The 17388-nt window shown below is 41.4% G+C and overlaps 1 protein-coding gene and 1 pseudogene across 13 annotated transcripts in view; both read right to left on the bottom strand.

Annotated features, from left to right (window-relative positions):
- The window catches only part of Septin11 (septin 11), a 143588-nt gene that overhangs the window by 122162 nt on the left and 4038 nt on the right, over nucleotides 1-17388 (bottom strand). The window contains exon 1 of one of the 12 annotated variants that reach the window (XM_078021442.1): nucleotides 14049-14146. The exons of the other annotated variants lie outside the window; for them this stretch is intronic. The gene's annotated coding sequence lies outside the window, so the exon portion shown is untranslated. Of the gene's footprint in view, nucleotides 1-14048; nucleotides 14147-17388 lie in introns of those variants that run through there. 12 annotated transcript variants of the gene reach the window in all.
- LOC144366730 (large ribosomal subunit protein uL15 pseudogene) lies at nucleotides 3261-14146 on the bottom strand (annotated as a pseudogene). Its single transcript, XR_013425836.1, has 3 exons — nucleotides 14049-14146; nucleotides 8458-8528; nucleotides 3261-7846 (listed from the first exon to the last, which is right to left on the bottom strand). The product of XR_013425836.1 is annotated as a large ribosomal subunit protein uL15 pseudogene (transcript).

Genomic DNA, 17388 nt, shown 5'->3' with positions numbered 1-17388 from the left:
ATGTCAACCTAAGGAACCTGAAAATTGCCAGACCAACATGAAGCTGAAGCATCTTAAGATCACCAGACTGATGTCATCCTTACCTACATTCTCATGGCCACCCTTCACCCACTTCCCTTTCAGAGAAGAGCCTGAGAGCCAGGTGTGGTGGTGCACACTTGTAATCCCAACAGCTTGGGAGGCTGAGGCAGAAGGATTGCAAGTTCAAAGCCAGCCTCAGCAACTTAAAGAGACCCTAAGCAAATCAGCGAGATCCTGTCTCAAATAAAATACAAAAGGGGAGGGGGTGGGGTGGTGGTGGTGGTGGCTGGGAATGTGGCTCAATGGTTAAGTGCCCCTAGTACCAAAAAAAAAAAAAAATTAAAAGAAGAGCCTAAGAATCCAAGTATCTCTCCCTCTTGAGATGGCCGGCATTGTCCCTTGAATGTACGTTCCTTGCTTTCCTAAATAAATCTTTGTGCCTCCCTATCTGACACATCTTGAAATTATTTTTCCTACAAGGACTCTGCCAAACTAAACGGAAGACTTCCCTCTCTGAGACCTCCTCAGACCACCTCTGGTGGCAACTGGACTCAGTCTCTGGCTTCCTCTCCCCTCCCAAGAGAAATGAACATTCTGACTTCTCTTGGGGGTGGAGAAAACACCCCAGAGTTAACAGTGAAGACCCTCTATAGATGCAGGATCAGTGATGAATGGAGTGAAGGAACAGGTTCATACATATCTGCTTTACCATTAAATTTGTTTGTCAAATCATGTACAAAATGGCATATCTCCACACAGTGGTGCATGCCTCTAATTCCAGCGACTCGGGAGGCCAAGTCAAGAGGACTGTAAGTTCAAGGCCAGTTTCGGCCACTTAGCAAGACCCTGTCTCAAGATAAATTAAAAAAGGGCCAGGGGTGTAGATCAGGGGTAAAGCACTTGTCTAGCATGCATGAGGCCCTGGGTTTAATCACCTGTATTGTGGGGGAAGGGAGCGGATGTGATACTTTTCTCATTTCTAAAATTGTAATTATAATCCATGAAGACTTTGTGTGTGGGTGTGTGTTCCCTGTTTAGTTTTCAGTAAAAACATGAGAATTTATTAAGATTAAGTAAGAGCAGATCATGAAATATGAAGCTTCAGACTATGGAAGAGAATATTCATATACATTGTCAAGCTCTCCTCGTTCCTCCCTCTCCCCGGCCAACAGTAATTTTCTTCATTCTTTCTTTTTTATTGTTGTTGTGTTTGCAGTACTGGGGTTGAACCCAGGGCCATTCTACCACTGAGCTACATTCCCACCCTTTATTTATTTTTTGAGACAGGGTCTTGCTAAGTTGTGAGGTTGGCTTTGACTAGGATCCTCCTGCTTCAGTGCCCCCAGTCGCTGGGATTACAGGTGTGTGTCACTGAGCCTGGGGATAATTTACTTTTAGTCTCTATGAATTTACCTATTCTGCACATTTCATACAAGTGGAATCATACAATATGGTCATTTGTGATTGGCTCCTGTCACCTCTCATGTTTTCTTTAAGTTTCATCCACACAGTAGCATCATGTGTTAGTAGTTTATACCACATTTTGTTTTCTCATTCACCTGTCAATGGATTAATGGGCTCTTTCCACTTTTTGGGCTATAATGAATCATGCTGTTGTGAACATTCATAAACAGGGTTTTGTGTGAACAAATGTATCAGTCAGCTTTTTGTCACTGTGATCAAAATGCCTGACAAGAACAACGCAGAAGAGGAAAGATTTATTTTGGCTCATGGTTTCAGAGGCTCCAGTTCATAGTCAGCCAGCTCCACTGATCCATTGCTCTGGACCTGAGATGAGGCAGAACATCATGGCAGATAGGCATGACAGAGAGCTCACCTCTGGAAGTGGACTAAAAGAGGAAGAGGCCAGAGATAAGATAAACCCCTCCAGGGCACACACCAGTGACCTACTTCCTCCAGTTAGTTCCCTCTTCCTGGTAGTCCATTCAGCCTTCAGTGGTAATCCACTGCTGAGGTCAAAGCCCTTATGATCTGATCACTTCCCCAAAGTCCCCCCCCCCACCCTTGAGCACATGAGATTTTGGAGGACATTTCAGATCCCAACCATAACAATATGTTTTCATTTTTCTCAGAGATATAATACTATAGTTAGTTTGGATTTGAATGACCCCCAAAGGCCCAGGTGTTAAAGGCTTGGTTCCCTGGTTGGCACTATTGGGAGATGGTGGATGCATAACCTTTAAGAGATGGTGCCTAATGGGAAGTTTTAGGCCATTGGAGCTGTGCCCTCAAAGGGGATAGTGGGAATCCAGCCCTCCCATCTCTCCTTGCTTTTTAGTCACCATGAGGTGAGCAGCTTGTTCCATCACATGTTCCCCACTATGATGTGTGACCTTGCCACAGGCCCAAAGGCAACAGACGCAACTGACCATGGACTAAAACCTCTGAAACTGTAAGCCTCCATCAACCTTTTCTCCTCATAAATTGACTATCTCAGGTATTTGTCACAGCGATGAGAAGCTGATTAACACATATTCCTAGGAGTAGATAACCTCATACAAACAATTTAAAGTAGGATAGACGTATTGTGACTCATGATTTCAGAGATTTTAATCCATGGTCAGCCATTGCTTGGGTCCTGAGAGAGATAGAACACATGGCGGAAGAGTGTAGTAGAGGAAAGTTAATCCCCAGTTAGTCGACTTTTTTTTTTTCTTTTTTGGTACTGGGGATTGAACTAGGGGGCACTCGACAACTGAGACACATCCCCAGTGCTATTTTTTGTATTTAGAGACAGGATCTCACTGAGTTGCTTAGCACCTTACTTTTGCTGAGGCTGGCTTTGAACTCCTGATTTCTGCCTCAGCCTCCCGAGGCATGCTCACTGCACCCAGCTAGTCCACTTTTCATTGCTGTGACTAATAGGCCTGACAAGAACAACCTCAAAGAGGAAACATTTATTTTAGGATCTTGGCTTCACAGGTTCAGTCTATGGTCATCTGATTCCCCCTCTCTGGGCCCAAGTGAGGTAGACTATCACCGTGGAAGGGTGTAGTAGAGGAAAGCTGCTCAGCTCTGAGAAACTGGAAACTGAGAAAGACAGCTCCAGGAGCCCAGGAGCCCAGGAAGAGATATATATATATAATCCTCAAAGGCATGACCCCAGGGACCTACTTCCTCCATCCACACCCATCCACCCAGTACAGTGGTCCTTTCAAATTATTAATCCACCAAATGGGTTATCCCACTGATTAGGTCACATTCTCATAATCTAATCATTTTAGCTCTGAACATTCCTGCATTATCTCACATGAGATTTATGGGGACAGTCCTTATCCAAACCATAACACATAATATCTCTATGCTTAATATTTTGAAGAGTTGTCATGGTATTTTCCAAAAGAGTAGACAACTTTACATTTCCTACATTTCCACCAGTAGTATATCAAAAGCCTAGATCTCACATCTCCACTCATAAAGGAACTAAACCATACCCCCTGGGTCTGTTTTTAAAAACCTGGGAAAAGATTTTGTTTGGCCCGGCATGGGTCAGATACTGACCTGCTTTCTCATCTCTGTAGCTAGAAAAGAAGAGCTACCCAACAAGAAGGTATCCAACACTTGGCTAGGCCAAGGAGTGTTTCCCTGAAAGGGATACACTAGGCATACAGTAATAGGCATACAATAAGTGGTACTACCCTTATATTTTATTTTTCTTAAATATAAGGGTAGTACCACCCCTTAAGAGTAATAGTAAGTGTACAGGAACATTTGAGTTGATACAGTGACTGGGAGGGTGCTAATTGGCATTTAGGTAGTATCTAGGGCCTAGACAGTAAATGTCCTAAAACATTCAAGATGATCCTATTCCCTAAAGATTTTTCCTACCCAAAGGAAAAAGAACTAGTTGAGGCCTAGTTCTGTGACAATAAAGTCCCTCTTTTGGGGAGGAGCAGCAGTACTAGGGATTGAACCTAGGAGCACTCTGTCACTGAGCTATATCCCCAGTCTTTTTTAAAATTTTATTTTGAGACAGGATCTCAGTAAGTAGCTCAAGCTGGCCTAGAATTGGCTATCCTCCTGCCTCAGCCTTCTAAGTAGCTGGGATCATCAGCACATGCCTCCACATCCAGCAAAGTCCTCTTTTTTTTAGTTGAGAATATGTTTACCCAAAATAAAGATTTTATTTCCCAGCCATCCTGTGCAGCTTGAGGTGTCTGTGGGATTGCCCTCTGGCCAGTGAAAGGTGAGCAGCAGTGTTGTGTGCAGCTTCTAACACGTGTTCTTCAAGAGAGGAGTTCTGTCTTTTTCTTTGCCTTTCTTCTCTTTGGCTAACTGGGGTGCAGACATGATGGCTGCTGCTGCTACAGTCCTCTCAACTATGGAATGGAAATCTCACTTTGAGAAATAGTGGAGCAAGATGGGAGGAATCCGAGTAAATGATGATTTCAACTCTGGGCTGTGCCTGATTTTGTTTATTATGCAGATAATTTTGTTTTGGATGCGGGTACTGGGAGTTGAGGCCAGGGGCACTTTACCACTGAGCTATACATCCCTAGCACTTTTTTTTTTTTTTGAGACAGAGTCCTACTAAGTTGATGAACTTGTAATCCTCTTACCTCAGCCTCCCAGAGTCACTGGGATCCTGTCACCATGGCTGGCAGAAATAAACTTGTATTTTAATGTCACTGTTATTTTGGTTCTGTCACTCTTTTAAGTTGAGTCAGAATCTAACAAATATATGTACCATGTGCCACCACCTCCTCAAGGCCTTGCTTGTATTTTTATTTACTACTTTTAATTTCCATCTGACTCCAATATGATGCAAATACACATTATACAGATACCATGTACTGAGCCTTTCCTATATGCCAGGGACCATCTTGTGAATGCATTTTATATGCATTAACCCAGTGATTCCCTACATCAAACCAATGAGACAAGTACTCTTACTTATGTGCCTGTGTGTGTGTGTGTGTGTGTGTATGTGTGTGTGTGTGTGTTGCTAGGGATCAAACTCAGGGACCTGTGCATGTTAGGCAAGTGCTCTACCACTGAACTGTAGCAACAGCCCTCCCACTTAATTTTGAGATGGGAAAACTGAGACTTAGAGCTCATGAAGTAGCTCAGTAGTAGAGCACATGCCTAGCATGTGGGAGGCCCTGGGTTCAATCTCCAGTACCACACATACATACACAGAATCCTGAGGCTCAGAAAAATTAAATAATTTGCCCAACTTCACACATATTGTACATGGGAGACACTCTGATTCCAGAATCCCTCTCTGTAATCATTGTGCCAAGATACCAACAAATTAATGAAACCCAGAACAAATTGATAATGATAAATCTAAACTTCAGACATTTATAATTAATAAGCAAGAAGAAAGAATCATAATGTCAACTCAATATAATAGTGAGGATGCATGATAAGAAATTAGCCTTTTGAAATTTGGGGGAAATCCAACTATCTGCATATGTGCATTTGCCAAGGATTTCTCTGACTGCCAGACTTTTCTGAAGAGTGCTAAATTAGAATCTTCAGCACTCTTTAGATATGTGCCAATTATAGTACATAAATATCCAATTTTAATAACACATTTAGTACATTACAACTAATAGCTCATAACTACAAGTAAAATGGAAAGTCTGGAATTGGATCTACTTCACATGTAATTAGTGAAGATGGGCATTCGTCAAATTAATTTACCATCTGTCAGGAGAACCCAGAGACCCTACCTTCAGACTTGTTCTTATAAAATGCTATATGTGAAATGAAGGCTCTTGCTTTAAAGTCATAGCTGTCTGCTTCCTCTATTTATATATGACATGAAAAACACATCATATTGGTCTGGGGTTTAGGACATTGAATACTCTGAGATGATTATATTTAGTGAACACTGATTGGACACACACTACTTGCTACTGCATGGTGTTAAGAACAAGGGAGTTATAGAAGGACTGTTGTCCTCCAGAAACTCGTAATCCACTGGGGGAGACACAAGATGCCAAGGGAGATGTGCCACAATAGAGGTATATTCTAAAAAAAAGGAGGAGGAGAGAATGATTTTTGGAGCCTCTGAATGTTGGGGAAGATCTGAACAATCAGTAGGACTGTGCCATATGGAGAAGAAAGAAAAAGAGTAACAAATACAGAAAGCTGTAGAAAATAGCTACATATAATAGGCTCATGGAGTAAGTGACCAACCAGGGCAGCTTATTTATTTGAAATTATATGCATGCAGTTCTGTGCTAATGTTATGTATATTATAAAAAGCAAACTTAAATAGAAACCATGTAAGGAAATAAAGAAAAACAAACAATTATAAGGATATTGCTACTCATGATGACCTCTTACACTACCATCAGTTAAAATCAAAAGCTCCAGTATACATTTAAGGAGGACTTCATCATTAAAGTGGAGAATACAAATTTCTACTTGTCATAATTTTAAGTTTGTGGGCCAATTCTTGGCAGAGGTGTAAGATGGTCATTGTTTCAAGCCTAATGTAACTGAAGGCCCCTACTAAATCCCTTGCACTTGCAGTATTGTTCCCTAGGGCTTGAAGTTCATTATTTCTTTAGACCATGGTTTCTTTTTGATAATTATTTTATTTGAGGGCTGGGATGTAGCTAAGTGGCAAAGTGTTTGTCTTGCATTCACAAAGCCCTGGGTTGTATCCTTAGTTCCAAAAAAAAATTATTTTATTTGAAACCTTCTTGGTGAAGATTAATTTAGTTAAAATTAGATAATGTAATTCTTTTTATTTTTATTTTTTTTGGTGCTAGGGATCTAATCCAAGGGTGCTTAACCACTGAGTAACAACATCCCCATCTGTTTTTAATTTTTTAAAAATTTATTTTGAAACAGGGTTTTGATAAGTTGTTTAGGGCCTTGCTAAATTTCTGAGACTGGCTTTGAACTAGTGATCCTCATGCCTCAGCCTACCGAGTTGCAGGGATTACAGGCTGAGAAATGGTGCCCAGCTAGGTAATATAATCTTTAAATCTGCTCAACAGACATACAAATAACAATGCAATTACAGTATATACTGAAGGTAAATGTTCCACAGAGCATTTTCTGGTAGAAGACTTTTATTGACTAAGGAGAAGATACGTTTGAAAGATGGAGGTCCAGGCTATCATTTCTCAGTGCTAAAATTATTTTGGCTCCTGTGATCTAAAAATCCAAATGTCTTTTTTTTTTTTTTGGTTAGCATTTAATAAACCTCCATTGCTCTTGGTGGCTTTAAGCCACCAGAACACAGGCACCCCCACCATCCTTAATCTTCTCCTCAGCTCTTCTCCTGAAGAATTTTACCTTCACGATGACAGGCTGCTGTGGGAGCTTTCCCTTTCCCAAAACTTTGTAGTAACCCGATTGGGCTACATCAATTATGGGAGCAGCTCCCGTCTTGTTTTTGGCAGCATTTACTTGTGTCTATTCACTGACCAATATCCACAATTTATCAAGGTTGACAGTTGGGCAGAAACTCTGGTTCCTCTTTAAGTGGCAATGCCTCATACCAACTTTCCCAAAGGTGATATTTGTCGAAGTTAATCCTGTGGTGATGCATGCCACCAGCATTACCCCAGCCTCCTGGGTGCTTCCGGTGCTTGCGGATGTGGCCATGGCCCTGGCTCACATGTCCCCACAGTTTCTGGGTCTTCCTCAGTCTGGATAGCATGGCGGCAGCTGAGACGAAAAAACTCCAAATGTCTTAATTGGATGCTCAAAAACTTCCATGGTCTGTGTCCCTATCTCTTGTTCAATCATTGATTGAGTCCTCCAGCCTTTATAGAGAGCTTGGAGGTGCCACAGTGTGTGGGTAGGGTAGGGAGATGAAGAAGTCTTGGTTGCTGCCCTGGGAGAGGTCAGGTGGAGAAAACATGAGGATTCAGTAAAATAAGGATAGTAATAGAAACTATCTCACAGGGTTGTAGCAAGAGGTGAGTTCATACACAGGAAGCCCTTAAAACAGTGTTGAGTATGTGATAACCACTGATTTACATGTACTGGGGCAGAGGATGTGGGTCAAGGATGATTTCCTTGATTCAGTGACAGCTGAATTGAATTCTGAAGGAAATTTTAAGTTAGCTTGAATAAAGGGAGAAGGTGAGAGGTTGGAGAAAGACCTTCCTGAGCTTCGGCCTATTCCCTTACTTAGTCAATTAAATGATGCCCCCCAAAAAGCTATGTCAATGTCCAAAATTCCTGGGACCCATCAATGTTTCCTTATTTGAGAAGAGGTAAAGGTTTACAGATGTAACTAGACCATCCTGGGTTATCTGACTGGGCCATAAATCCAATGATAAGTGTCTTCGTAAGAGGCAGAAGAAGTTGGACGCACAGAAGAGAAGGTTTGAAAAAGTGTAGAAGGAGCTGAGGTTGGAGTGCCTTGGCCACAAATTAAGGAAGCTAAAGAATGCAGAAGCTATGGGCTGGGGATGTGGCTCAAGCAGTAGTTGTGCTCACCTGGCATGCGCAGGGCGCTGGGTTCAATCCTCAGCACCACATAAAAATAAAGATGATGTGTCCACCGAAAACTAAAAAATAAATATTAAAAAATTTTGTCTCTCTCTCTTTAAAAAAAAAATGCAGAAGCTAGACGAGAAAAAGAAGGGTTCCCTCCTAGAGTCTCCCAAGGGGGAGAGGCTTTCACCTTCTGTTTTGTGATAGAATTAATAATCCCTGTTATTTTAAGGCACACAGGCTGTGGAAATGCATTACAGCAGTACAGGATACTAATATACCTTGTTACTCCAAGTCAATCTCCACAACCAATTCTTTGCTAATGGACAACAGGACATGGTCCTGGTCTCAGGGAGCCCATGTTCTGGATGAGGAATGGCACAGATTGCCCACTTGCCTGCGGTTTTAGTCGGCTTTGCATCAGTGTAACCAATATACTTATTAAGAGCCACTTAGAGAAGGAAACGTTTGTTTTAGCTCCTGATTTTAGAGGTTCAGTTCATGGTCAGCTGATTGCATAGGTCTGGGCCTGAGGTGAGGCAGAATATCATAGCCCAGCTGAGGAACGATGCTCAGCTCATGGCAGAGTCAAGAAGCAGAGAAAGAAAGTGGGGAAAGGGCCTCAGGAAGAATGCCCCCTAAGACTGACCTCCTCCAGCCATGCCCCACCTGCCCACAGTTACCATCGAGTCAGTCCACTCAAACTAGGATGGACTGGTCAGGTTACAAATTTCATCATCTAATCACTTCACCTCTGAATATTCCTGCATTGATAGGAGCTTTGAGAGGACACCTGAAATCCAAGCCATAATGCCATCTCTTTTTAATGCCTAATAAACAACCCAAATTTAACTTTTCCTGAATGGAAGTACCTGGAGGTAAGAAGCCGATTTGTCCAAGGTGGCCAGGAAAGGCCTCTGGGAGGAGGACACCTATGGACATGAGCACAGAGAGATGAGGGAGAGCTGAGGCACTGACCAAGCAGGGGCATGTCAAAGCAAGGTGCTTTTTTGTTTTGTGTTAAGAAGGAAAACATTCAGTATGTATAGGAAGAGAAGAAGATGCAGATACAAGTAACAGAAGGTGTCAGGACCCAGAGGAGGCAGAAGGGAAATGGGCTGAGGTGAGAAGGGAGAACACAGATCAGAGGCTTTGAAGGCAAATAGTAAGAACTACTCAGGGAATAACTGATGTGGCCTCCGGACTAGAACTGTCAAGATTGAATCCTGGCTCCCCACTGACTGGTTATCCAATAGTAGGGAATTCCATTTTCTGGATATTGGTTTCCTCAACTATAAAATGAAGATAATAACAACTCCTACCTCATAGGATATTGTTAGGAGAATTAATTTTATTAATATGGTTAAAGCCCTTGATTCAATGCCTAGTCATAGAATGTGCAATAAATTTCATTATTATTAATATAAGAGAAGTAATAAGAAGTTTAGAATCAGAATGTGAGCACTGGAAGGAACAGCAGAATCATCTAGTCTAATTCCCTGATTGTACAAATGGAGAAATTGAGGCCCAGAGGTTTATATTATTTGTTTATTTATTTTGCATTCCTGGGGATTGAACCCAGGGCCTGACACATACTCGGCAAGCGTTTTACCACTGAGCTGCAAGCCCATCTCTTTTCAAAACTTTATTTTGACGTAGGATCTCACTAAGTTGCCCAGGCTGGCCTTGAACTTGCAATGCTCCTGCCTCAACCTCCCAAATAGCTGGAATTACAGGCATATGCCAATATACTCAGCTCCAGAAAGATTTCAAATTTAAAGAGATAGGGAAAGAGCTAACATGAGACTAATTACTTAAAAGTCAGTACTCTGTAGGTGTGCTACACAAATAGATTTGGGAATCATAAGAAACAGGTGGTGGTGGGCTTAGGCTTAGCTCACTGGTAGAGCACTTGCCTAGCATGTGTGAAGCCCTGGGTTTTATCCTCAGAGAGCTCCCCCCAATCCACCCCACACACACACCAAAACAGAATATAGGTGATAATTGAATCTGGGGAAATAAAAAAGTTATTTAGGTAGAACCTAGGGAATGAGTAGAGAGAATGTAGAAAGAAGAAATGGAAAAAAAGAGTTAGCAAGGGAAACTCAGAGCTAAGCCAGGGAGGTAGGAGAAGAACCAGAAAAGAGTTATGGCGTAGAAGCCAAGACAAGGATTTTGAAGGGTGAAAATGATCACCTGAGTCAAATACTAGAAAGATGAGGAAAGATGATTCTAATGCAAAATGCTAAACCTGAATTCTACTCAAATACAAGTGAAATTTCTACAAGACATTTGCTATGCTGAATGTTTATAACCTCCTTCCAAAATTCATATGTTGCAACCTCATCCCCAAAGTGATGGTATTAGGAGGTGTGGCCTTTGAAGGGGGTGATTAGGTCATGAGGGTGGAGCCAGAGGCTGAAGAGACCAGAGTTTCCACTTCCACCAAATGAAGACACAACTAGAATGTGCCATCTATGTACCAGACAGCAGATCCTCACCAGACACTGAATCTCCTGGGGCCTTGGTTTTAGAATTCACAGTCTCCAAAATTGTAAAAAATAAACTCTCTCATTAAAAAGCTGCCCCATTTATGGTATTCTGTAATAGCAGCCTGAATAGATTAAGACAACACTAAATTCTGAAACTTGGTTTTCCCATGTGTAAACAGAATATACATAGAGAACATACTGCCATGTTAAAAAAAAAAAATTTAAGCTCACACCTTCTAGATTTGGCAATGGAACGAGGTTTTCCACAGGGAGAGAAGTACACAAACTGTATTTCAGACCCTGAAATTAATCTTATTCCTAGAGTCTTTCATGTTAATGTCTGCTATAATCACAAACAGTACTGGCCTTAGAGAGACATAACATGAATTTTATAATTCTGCTTATTATAAGGGTCATAGAATGGTTAAGAAAGATAGTACTAAAGGTTGGACTCCTAGCATTGGGGCAAGCCATGGGACTTTTTTCTTCTCTTTCTTGATTCCTTCCATGGATAAATTCGTCTAATTCCATAGCTTTAAAACACCATCTCAATGCTTGAGAGTTACAAAGTTCTATCTCTAATTTGATCTTACCTATAAGCTCCAGTGTTATATGTCTAATTGCTTTCTGTCTTAGTCTATTTTTGTGTTGCTATAACAAAATGCATGGGGATAGATACTTTATAAAAAAATAGGTTTATTTGGCTTAGAATTCTTGTGGCTCTAAGGTCCAAGCAGAAGGTCCCTGGCATCCTGTCAAGTGTCCCTGGATATATCCCAACATATTGGAGAAGCAGAAAGGAAAACAGCTGTGTTCAGAAAGGGCATGCATGGCAGGTGGCCTTGCCCTCTATCAACCCATTCTCATAAGAACTTAAGTACTCTTAGGAGACCTTCCCACTCCTGCAAAACAACATCAGTACATTCATGAGGGTGGAACCTCCACGACCTAATTTTTCCATAAGGCCCTATCTTTTAAAGGCTCTACTACCTTAACACTGCCTTGCTGGGGACCAAACTTCCAGCACATGAATCTTGCAAGGACAAACCAATCCAAACCACAGCACCTACTCCAGATCATTATTCAGAGATCTAAGGGTCATCCCAAGCATAATCTTTGCTAAATAGAACATCTGACTTTCTGCTTCTAAACCAGTTCTCAACTCAACACTCTCAATTTTGATAAATTTACATCCATTTCACCAACAAATTCTCTCAGTTCTGCCTCTAGCATATTTTTCAATGCTCAATCCTCTACCAGATTCCCTGATGTTCCAAGTCACCATCATCTCTCCTTCCTCTCACATGCTGCAGAAGTTTCCCAATTGGATGTTCAGCATCCCCTCCAATCTGGTCCCCACACTACAGTCTGATGAGCTGCTTAATTCACAAATTATATGTTAACTGTTTTCTTATAAGTCCCCAATAGCTTCCCTTCATACTTAGACTAAAACCCAAACTTCATTAGGCCCTACAACACCCAAATCCCACTCACTCTCTTGACTTCTCACTCCACCCTTTCCTTGCTCACTGTGCACCAGCTTTGACCTTGGTTTCTTTCTGTTCCTCAACTGTTTCTGACATGATACTAGCCATTTCCTCTATGGGAATGCTCATCCTATCCTGCTCCCTTCTCCTCCACTCATCTCACTGTGGCCCCTGTCTGTTACTGTCATCTTTGAGAAGCCTTCCTGTTCGTCCTGGCTAGAATCACTCTATCACCTCAGCTGGCTTTTGTACCTGACCACTTATTGATAGTGACATTTTCTTATTTATTTTTATGTATATTGACTGTCTATTTTCCATTGGAATCTAAGTTTTCTGAGAGCAAACATTTTTATCTGTCTGGTTTGCTACTGGGTTCCCAGTCTCTCAATAGTGTGTACAACCAGTAGGCTCTGAATAAATAAACAAAGGTTCAGGAAAGGAGAGGGAAAATAAATGCAGGGAGCCCTATGACATGCAGCTATCTGGTATGTAAGTTAGACTGCTCAACTACAGCTCTTAGCCCAAGGGAAAATGCTCTTCCCTTGCTTGACCAGAATGCCCTAGGCAGTGCCCTCTGCTTAGGTTTTTCTCTCCAGACTTCCCACATTTCTCTTTACCTGGGGATTGGTTTCACCTGGGGATCAACCCACCTATCTGGATGATTAACACTTCATCTACCTTCTTGGGTGGAGGAAACCATCCACAGAAGGGGTTTGGACATTTTACAAGCCGGGGGCCAATGAGTTTGACTAGCCTGGACAATAGTGAGACCCTATCTCAAAAAAAAAAATTGAAAATAAAGAACACATTTTGCAAGACATATATACATATAAACAGCAAGGAGAGCTATTTTTCACAAGGTAATTGACTTAATCCACTCAGGGTGCTTTAATATCATAGACTCAGCGGCTTAGACAACAATTTATTTTTCACAGTTCTAGAGGCTGGGAATTCCAAGATGAAGATGTTGGCAGATTTAGTGTCTGGCAAAGGCTCACTTCCAGGTTCCAGATGGCTGTCTTCTCGCTGTGTCCTCACATGGCAGAAAGGAAATTCTCCGGGTTCTCTTTTATAAGGGCATTAGTCCCATTAAGGAGGACTTCACCTCACGACCTAATCATTGTGTTAGTCAGCTTTCTGTCACTGTGACAAAATACCTGAGAAGAATGGCTTAAAGAAGAATGAATTGTTTTTGGCTCATGGTTTCAGAGGTTTTAGGTCACAGTTTCATTGCTTGTGAACCTGTGATGAGGCTGAAATGTCATTGTGTGGAAAAGAAAAGCTGCTTACCTAATGGGTAAGCAGGAAGCAGGAGGTGAGGGTGGGGTCTTAACATCCCTTTCAAGGGCATGCTAATGAATTAGTAAACTCCCTTCCATTAGGCCCAACCTTTTACAAGTTCCACCACCTTCCAATAGTACCACATGCTGGTGACCAAGTCTTCAACTATGGCCTCTGAGGGACATTAAAGATCCAAACCATAACAACCACCAAAAGACTTCACCTCCTGAAATCATCACTTTGGGGGTTAGGATTTCAACATAGCAATTTTAGGAGGAACACAAACAGGCTATAACAGTAATGATAATCTGTTGCACACAGTGCCCATACTTACTATGAAGATCCAGTTGAGAGGAGTGGTCTGGGGGCCTGGGGTTGTAGCTCAGTGGTAGAACACTCATCTAGCATGTGTGAGGCACTGGGTTCGATCCTCAGCACCACATAAAAATAAATAAATAAAATAAAGATATTAAACAAAAAGAAGTGGTCTGGGGTGTGACACATGTGCCTAAGTGGCTGCAGTATAACATTATTTGCTGAGTTTATCGTGGATGAGAGCAAGAACTCCTGGCAGAATGCCATCTGTATCGCTCAGGCCACAATACCAAGAACTTACATGGAAGACTCCAGGCATCCTCTCCATCATCGAGGACTTTAGTATCCCTACAAAGACTCATCATTCAACACCCCTCTCTGTTCCACGATTCTGTCATCTCCAGTGTCTACCATGTTTCATTCACATTGTCATACTCTGAACCTTATCATCACCCCTAACTCTCCTACTCCTGAAGCATTAAGCCCCATGACTTAAGAATACTTAATGTTCTGCTCACAACATCCCAACCTTCTAGTTTTCATATTCACTTATTCCCATTGCACTTGCTTTTCATCTCCACCAAGACACCTTCAAACCTTGACTTCTGACATCTTAGGCCCCTTCTGAGACTTCCTTCACTAGTCATCCATACCCTTGCCTTCCTCCACATATCTTTTCAAGACCCCACCTGCCCACCCTCAACCCTAGTACAGTCCAGTGCCTGCCTTCCCATTTCGAACTACCTACCCCCAGAGTACTGTGCCCTAATGGAGAAAATTGCATACTGATTTAGTCTGGTGGCACTATGAACTTCTAAGGTAAATGGGCTCCCTTGACCAAATGGCAATCCTATATGCCTCTCCCCTAACCCACAAATGACAGACAAACCTTATTGAGGCTTCTTTATCTCTCCTGAGTACTCATACTCAGCAAATAGCTGCCTCTTCTCTATCAGAGGGGAAATGGAGGTTTTTATGTATAAAATCTTTCCGATTTCTTCCCTCAATGTGTAAATGCAAAGATGTGCATCCACAGCTGTGAGGAGAATCTATTCTTCCTTCTTTTTTTTTTTTTTAAACTGCAACAAGTAGTTTATTGATTTTACAAGGGAAGAGTTGTACACATCAGTAAATGACTCAATAAGAGTAAAAATACAATGAGAGTATCAAAATTTATAGGATACTCAAATTAAGTTACAAAGTCCAATGACCATAAATCTCATCTTGAGTTCTTTGACAAAACCAGGAATTATGTCTCAGAAAACAATATTTACCTGCTAATATAAGGAATAAAAATTCTTATTATCACTGTGATATTGCTAAACTTTTCAAAGATAGGAACTATCATGAAGTTTTCATATTTAATTTGAATATTGCTATAAATAGCTATGATTCAAACAAGAAACATACCAAGAACAGCTCTGTCCCAAAGAGAGAAAAAAATATAGAATGAATCAGCATGGAGCTAACAGAATTATCCACACAGTCACTTAGGTCAGTTCTGAAACTGTCCCATAAAGGCCTCAGAAGACTACTTGGCCTGCTAGAGGGAAGCTGTGGCTTGAAAGCCTATGTAAATCCTTCCAATAAATCGCTGCCTCAACCTGTATAGCAGTGAGGGGCTGGGGCTGAGGCTCAGCAGTACAGTGCTTGCCCATCAGTGCAAGGCCCTGGGTTCGATCCTCAGCACCACATAAAAATAAATAAATAAAATAAAGGTATTGACAACTACAACTAGAAAAAAAAACAAATAAATAAGTATTTTTTTTAAATTTATGGCAGTGAGTTCCTTCTTAGCTTCTTCAAGGGCTAATATGAGATTTTCCTGGTATTCTTCCTTCTTTCTGGACATGCGGCTCCATCATGTTTCTCAATCTCCCTTGTAGTTCAGTGTTCTCATGTGACTACATTTTTTACCAATAGAATTTGAGCATTCATGTTATATACCACTCCTATGCCTGGCCAATGCAAATGTCCCACAGGCATATCCAGAGGATCTCTTTTTCTGGCAAACTGTTCAATGATATGGAAATCAGGTGTTGAAGATAATGGAACTGCCGTCAGCCTTAGTGTTTAAATAACTGCATGGAGAAACTGACTACCTGACTGTAAAAACTGCCTTTACTATGATGAGAAAAAAAAAGTTTGTGTTTGCATCAATACAAGGTAGGTTTTATTGGTTATAGTAGTTTAACCTGCCATAATTAATTCAATATCTACTTTTCTTCTATTGGTTCTTAGTGAAGGAAAGTGACTCTCTCCTTTTCTGCCCCAGGGAATCCCTCTCCATGAACTCTGGACTCCAGCCCCATCTCCAGTCCTTATTTCATCACTTATTTACTCTGTCTCCTAGGCCTTCACCTTATCCTTTCCTGGCTCTTTCCCCTTAGCACACAGACATGATGGCAACTGTTTTAAAAGGAAAAAAATCTTATATGATTTGATACTCTTCTTATCTAGATTTGTCTTTTCTCCTTTCATTGATGGTTCAGTACCCCACTCTACTCCTCCTAGCCCTTGCCCCTCTTCGATCTGGGCTCATCCCCACCAGTGTTCTGAAACTGTTCCAGATCAGCCCAGTGACCTGACGGGCTCTGGTCCTGTTTCACTTCTTATCTCCCCTGGCAGCATCTCCAGAAAGCTGTTCTTCCTTCTGCTCCTGTGCTTCTGTGATATGGCGCTTCTCTCTCCCTCTAGCTGCGCCTTCCAAGTCTCCTTGACAGGTCTCAGTTCCTCTTTCTCTTTGGCAAATGTGGATGCAGTGTCTACCTTCCCTGCCCACTGTGTGTGTATATATATATGTGTGTGTGTGTGTGTGTGTGTGTACATATACATATTTACATATATAAATGTACATATATAAATACATATATACAAACATATAAATTTGAAAAATATATACACATTTATACATATATTGTTATAAGTAATTTTATCCTCACCTGTGGTTTAAATAATCATTTATACATGATAAAGTCATACATCCTTGGTGCCCAGAACTTACATTGCCAATTGACTTTTAGATGTTTCTATTTTTATAGCCTCAAATCTAATATACCCCTAACTGAAATTATCATCCTATTTCCAAGAACTCCTCCTCCTACATTTTCTATCCAGGTAGATAGATGCTAATAGGCATCCACTCAGCTACTCAGCCTGGGTGCATGGGAATAAGCCAAGCAGGATCCTCATCCTATAGGTAGGATCCTCTGGCTTCAAATGCTACTGAATTCACCTAGTAAATCTCTCTCAAATCCATCTGTTCATTTCCCTTTCTCGGCCACTGCTGAACTCAACCCTGTTTATCCCTTTCCTGGGTATTCTCAGTAACTTCTAGATTATTCTCCCTGCTGGCAGCT

Source organism: Ictidomys tridecemlineatus, chromosome 9, assembly GCF_052094955.1.
Source record: "Ictidomys tridecemlineatus isolate mIctTri1 chromosome 9, mIctTri1.hap1, whole genome shotgun sequence".
NCBI classification, from domain to species: Eukaryota; Metazoa; Chordata; class Mammalia; order Rodentia; family Sciuridae; genus Ictidomys; species Ictidomys tridecemlineatus.
This window is presented reverse-complemented; position numbering and strand designations above follow the sequence as displayed.